The following is a 6444-nucleotide window of genomic DNA, read 5'->3' as shown; positions in this document are numbered from 1 at the left end:
GGGTGTGTGTGTGTGCCTGTCTGGGTGTGTGTGTTCCTGTCTGGGTGTGTTTGTGCCTGTCTGGGTGTATGTGTGTGTGTGCCTGTCTGGGTGTATGTGTGTGAGCCTGTCTGGGTGTGTGTGTGTGCCTGTCTGGGTGTGTGTGTGTGTGTGCCTGTCTGGGTGTGTGTGTGTGTGTGTGCCTGTCTGGGTGTGTGTATCTGTCTGGGTGTGTGTATCTGTCTGGGTGTGTGTAGCTGTCTGGGTGTGTGTATCTGTCTGGGTGTGTGTAGCTGTCTGGGTGTGTGTATCTGTCTGGGTGTGTGTAGCTGTCTGTGTGTGCATATCTGTGTGTGTGCATGTCTGTGTGCGTGCATATCTGTGTGTACATGTCTGTGTGTGTGTGTGTGAATGTTTGTGTGTGCATATCTGTGTGTGTGCATGTCTGTGTGTGTACCTGTCTGGGTGTGTGTGTACCTGTCTGGGTGTGTGTGTACCTGTCTGGGTGTGTGTGTACCTGTCTGTGTGTGTGCATATTTGTGTGTGCATGTCTGTGTGTGTACGTATCTGTGTGTGTACGTGTCTGTGTGTGTGCATGTCTGTGTGTGTGCGTCTGTGTATATGTACCTGTGTGTGTGCGTCTGTGTGTATGTACCTGTGTGTGTGCGTCTGTGTGTATGTACCTGTGTGTATGTACCTGTGTGTGCATATACCTGTGTGTGCATGTACCTGTGTGTGCATGTACCTGTGTGTGCATGTACCTGTGTGTGCATGTACCTGTGTGTGTATGTACCTGTGTGTGTATGTACCTGTGTGTGTATGTACCTATGTGTGTATGTACCTGTGTGTGTATGTACCTGTGTGTGCATGTACCTGTGTGTGTATGTACCTGTGTGTGTATGTACCTGTGTGTGTATGTACCTGTGTGTGTATGTACCTGTGTGTGTATGTACCTGTGTGTGTATGTACCTGAGCGTGCGCGCGCGCGTCAACTTCAAACCTGGAGTTTAAATGAAAAATAGCATCAGGAAGAACCTCTCCCTCGGCAGGTGATGCGCCTCTCCCACCATGCAGCAAAGCCCACAAACCTTCTAAACACACAAACACAAACATAGAAACATCGTTACAGAAGGCCATAATAAATATTTAAATCCTTATCATAGCGATGCCAGTTATCGATTTCCTTTCCTTGAGCAACTGTTGTGGATTTCGGTTTCTACCGATGATGCTTAGCTCAGCGGTAACCTTGCCTGTCTGTTGACCAGTCACAGATCACTCTTCAGAAGAAGAGTTTTTACGTGAACATATAGCTTGCATGTCTTGCGAAAGAAGAAGTGTATGATTTAAATTGTCGTCTTTGCCACGGCGGCATTAGGGGTACGCTAAAATCAAGCCAAATGTAAAGGACTGGATTCAATATATTCTCAATGAGTCAGCATGAAGGATGCTCAGATGACCGTTAGCTTTTACGGCAGGCTAACGCGCCTGGCTAAGATAAAATGTTGAAATAAAGTGTCTGTTGCCTTTTTTTTACAGCAATATATCTTCGCACCTTCACCAAGGCACTGTGAAGTTTACTTAGGGGTGGCAGGAAGTCTCGATGATGGCCGTTAATGAATAGTATTCTGCGTCTAAAGTCAACGTACGCCCGCCAGCCACGCGAAACCCACCGACTCCGGGACATTAGGAAATAAGAATCGTTATTTATGTCGACACATGATACCGGTGCCTGCGTACGTTAGACCCTGAGTCTATGGCGCAAGCGAACTGGCGGGAACAGAAAACCCACGATTGTTCATGTTAAGCACTCTTTCGGGTAAGGTGTCTCATATTATAAAGACTTCGTGTTCATCATCGTTTAACTGGGCCCAACGGATATTATCGTCACGCCTGAGTCTCGATCTTTCTCACTCATTTCCACTGCCTTGCCTCGCACCTGTCAGCAACAGTTTGCCCTGAGGTGAATACACGTACCGAGAGGCCGTCCTGTGCTCTTTTTTTTTTTCTAAAGCATGTCAAAAAATGGCCTCTGATGAAAACTAAAGCCTGTGTAACCGGTCCGGCCTCGGGATACGCACGGACGACGAATAACATTAGGGCAAAGTCTTATAAAGGCATACACCTCAGTGGCAAATCATTTCGGCTACTACATCCCACCTGCCTCTAGTCGTGGGAGTGCAATTTCACAAACTCTGGCCACATAGTAGACAGCCGTCCATCCTTTCAAGGCAGGAAACTTACCAAGGTTACTTCCCGTGTATTGTGTATTGTTTAGAATGTTTTCTCCTAATCTCTGATGGATCTGTCATGTTTTTGTTTGTTTGTGCCATACAAGCGAGGAAGAAAAGAGGGAAGGAGGCAGGGAAAAAAAAAAGAGAGAGAGAGAGAGAGAGAGAGATAAAGAGGGAGGGAGAGAGAGTGAGATAAAGAGGGAGGGAGGGAGGGGGGGGGAGAGAGAGAGAGAGAGAGAGAGAGAGAGAGAGAGAGAGAGAGAGAGAGAGAGAGAGAGAGAGAGAGAGAGAGAGAGAGAGAGAGAGAGAGAGAGAGAGGGGGGGGAGAGGGAGAAGGGGAGAAAGAGAGAGAGAGAGATAGAGATAGAGACAGAGACAGAGACAGAGATAGAGAGAGAGAGAGAGGGGGGGGAGTAAGTTCTAGAAATCTCCCTCCCTCCTTAGTTAAAGTAGGAACGCTTGGCGGTGATGCATGGCCGAATGGAAGGCCGGAATACCTGGGTGTTTCTCCCCCACCCATCAAGCCCTTTGAATGCCGGCTACGCCTTAACGGTGTCACACAACCTGGGTTGGTGGACCCAACTCACCACCCCGAGGAACAATTACGTCATCAGTGGTCTTGCTGGTGGCAGTGAGGATAGCTGTAAGTGTTGAAAGTAGCCCCCCCCCCCCTCTCTCTCTCTCTCTCTCTCTCTCTCTCTCTCTCTCTCTCTCTCTCTCTCTCTCTCTCTCTCTCTCTCTCTCTCTCTCTCTCTCTCTCTAACGGCCACACACAAATTCGCATTCAGACATATGTAGGCCTATGCTCACATACACTTTTTTTTAATAAACTCAGAAAAAATAGAAAGTTGATATACAAGAAAACAATGGCTGAACGACAAGAACAATATGGGTCTTTAAATTTCCGATAAAAATGAGGTAGTGTATGCAAAAACACTCAACAAATATAAACAAAAAAATACGAGCAAAACTAACACTAAACCCCTTTATATGACCAACCCTTAATGAATCCCCAACCCGGTCAATAAGCACGGTCTACCCTTTCGTATATCTCCTGGGTACGTGGCCTATTTAACGATACCTCACGGGGCAGGTTAGCTAGCCTTAGGTACCTCCTGCCTCCACTTCTCCCGTGCCCCGTCCCGCAGGCTAGCGGAGGAGAAGATGAAGGGGGGGGACGGACTCAAGAAATGCTCTGATGCGTAACAATTTCCCTATGAATGAGAGACTTTACGCCGACTTTCTTCACCGCAGAATAATCTACAGACGATCTCCCACCACAAGCAGCCGTTACGACTTCCGGACTTGGAGACAGAGATCAGCGCAGGTTGCACTGATATGCCTCTCCCCTGAGATACAGGGTAGCAACCCAGGGCTAACAAACAATGCCATGATAACGTGAAGGAGAGTGTTCATATAAATGCCCTTGCTATGGAAAAAAAAACTCAACCCTTGCGCATGATACCCTACTGGCTTAACATCTGGCCCAGCGTAACAAGGAATCATTGTGACAATATGCGAGTACAAAACACCGACTCAAACGGCTCGACAGAAGTTCATGCGCTTCTCCTTTCATTTTTCTTCGCAATACTGCTTCTTATCGTATACACATTTAACAGAGTATATAACCAGCTGCATTTATATGTATGTATTCATACACATACACATACACATACACATACACATACACACACACACATACACACATACACACAAACACACAAACACACACACACACACACACATACACACACACATACACACACATACACACACACACACACACACACACACACACACACATACACACACACATACACACACACACATACACACACACATACACACATACACACACTCACACTCTCAAGCGTTGTCGATTTTGTAAATATGTGAGGTATGCAAGTAATCACAGTCTGCACTGCGGCTAATGTTTTTTACAGACAAATAAATATATAATTTGAGAGGCCACCGACAATAGGGCGCAGGTCGACGAGGAAGCATTAATATGGCCAAACTACATCAGGCATTAAAACATAAAGCTACATCCAATCAAAAAAAAACTGGATAATATCAGAAAAAAAAAACAATGCACACACTAGATTGACTGATAATGAGACAACAGTTTCGAAATCCATCTGGATTCCTAAGATGGAATCAAGGTGGTTTTCGAAACTGTTGTCTCATTATCAATAAATCTAGTCTGTACATTGAGGGCCTTTCTATCATAGTATCAGAACGGTAATTTCACCATTCAACAAAACTAAAGAATTTATACACCCGATACAATCACAATCATTTATCCAACAATCTCGACCACGATTGCCAGGGGGGCGCGCGTTATACCAGGAAGATTACGACTTAAATTCCGTAAACGCCGTGTAAATGCGAAACGGCCAAGGAAGGTTCATCGCTTGTCGGTGATATACTGACGATGATTTCCCTTCCTCGCCGAATCTGGATTGTCTCAATGTGACGTAATGGGGACAATGTTGATAACATGCGACCGTTTTCCCACTTTTACACCCCAAAGCTTCGTTCATGTTGGTCAATATTTGGCCAAAATAATCATGATTTCTGAAATGATAATTATGAGTGATGAAACAGCGACAAAGGTAATGATGATCATGATTATGGTGATAATAATAACATGACGATGATCATGATTATGGTGATAATAATAACATGACGATGATCATGATTATGGTGATAATAATAACATGACGATGATCATGATTATGGTGATAATAATAACATGACGATGATCATGATTATGGTGATAATAATAACATGGCGATAATCATGATTATGGTGATAATAATAACATTATTAACTAGACATAGTAAGATAATTTTGAAAATTTAAATATTAATAATACACTAATATTACTAATGCTGATCCTACTCCTGTTTCCTGGCATTGCTAATGGCATTACTTTTATCGCTATCATCATCTACAGTATTGAATTCACTATATTTTGTCGGTTCTCATGTTATCATTATAGTGTTGTTGTTACCGAGATGGTGATTGCGATTAAGATTGTTATCATGATGGTGGTGATGATATTGATGATGGTGGTAATGATTATTATTATGATGATGATGATCATGATGATGATCATGATAATCATGATGATGATGATGGTGGTGATGACAATGATGATCATAATGACATTGATGATGGTCATACTAATAATATCAATCTTATTAAAATTAATAATTATCATTTTGTTATATTACTGTTGTTTTGTTGTTGTTATTACTATTCATATTATTATCATAATTGTATTCATCACCACCATTATAATTAGAATCATTATCATTACGATAATGATAGGAACAACAAATCACGCCATATGATAATAAGAAATAAAACGGCAATTGCCAGTAAAATGCCAATTCGAATATATGACATTAGTAATACTACTACTGTTAACTGACATGTTAATGAAAATCGTGACCACAGAGAGGCAATGTGATGGTGTTCGTTACGATAACAAACGAGGCTTTGTTTCTAACTGTACTCCAAAATTCACAGCTTACTAGGCACATGTACGGCGTCCTTACCCTTGTCCTCAACGCCCTGACTTGAGTGTCTGGCATGTCACTCGCCGCAATGATCGATCTGTTCCTTTGCAAATGCGTATACGCCATGTCATAGCACTGTGTGTCTGACCATTGGTAAACATCAACTTATAACGTGTATACGTGATGACTGACCTACATGGGAGGCTTCGGTTCGTGATGCCGTTCATAATAAGGATATTTAGGGATAGAATATTACTCACAGCGGCGGGAGAAGCGCAGCCCTGGGAGGGTTAACGCCCACTTCGGTATGCGTTTCTCGACTCGTCTGCGCTAATGATCATGGTTATCTTCGTTTTCTTTTCACACTGTATATGAAATCTTGTGTCATGACAGCACGATAGGTCTAGAAATATGCAATATATCGCCTGTCACGGGAATAAAAGGGCAGGAAATGCCCACCCGGTAACATCCACTTTAAAGGGAAAAAAATACGGCATTCCACAAAGCCTTCTAGCTGCGGCGAACACCTTCCTTACTTACCTTTGATCTATATCACCTGCGCCACCAACGACACCCTAATTAATCCTGGAAGTGTGTCGACTCTGTATTCCACCACATACTCTACTTGTTGCCGAGTTTTGACAGAGATGCACGTTCACACAACTACAACACGAATACAACACAACATCACTCACATGGCCAAAGTG

At 43.4% G+C, this 6444-nt stretch overlaps 1 protein-coding gene across 1 annotated transcript in view; it reads right to left on the bottom strand.

The window, feature by feature from the left end:
• LOC125044585 (probable tubulin polyglutamylase ttll-15) overlaps positions 1 to 6444 on the bottom strand; it is a 27753-nt gene extending 21309 nt beyond the window's left edge. Inside the window, exon 1 of the mRNA XM_047641306.1 lies at positions 6278 to 6444. The gene's annotated coding sequence lies outside the window, so the exon portion shown is untranslated. The remainder of the gene's footprint in view (positions 1 to 6277) is intronic.

The sequence above is a fragment of the Penaeus chinensis genome, chromosome 36, assembly GCF_019202785.1.
Source record: "Penaeus chinensis breed Huanghai No. 1 chromosome 36, ASM1920278v2, whole genome shotgun sequence".
NCBI lineage: Eukaryota > Metazoa > Arthropoda > Malacostraca > Decapoda > Penaeidae > Penaeus > Penaeus chinensis.
This window is presented reverse-complemented; position numbering and strand designations above follow the sequence as displayed.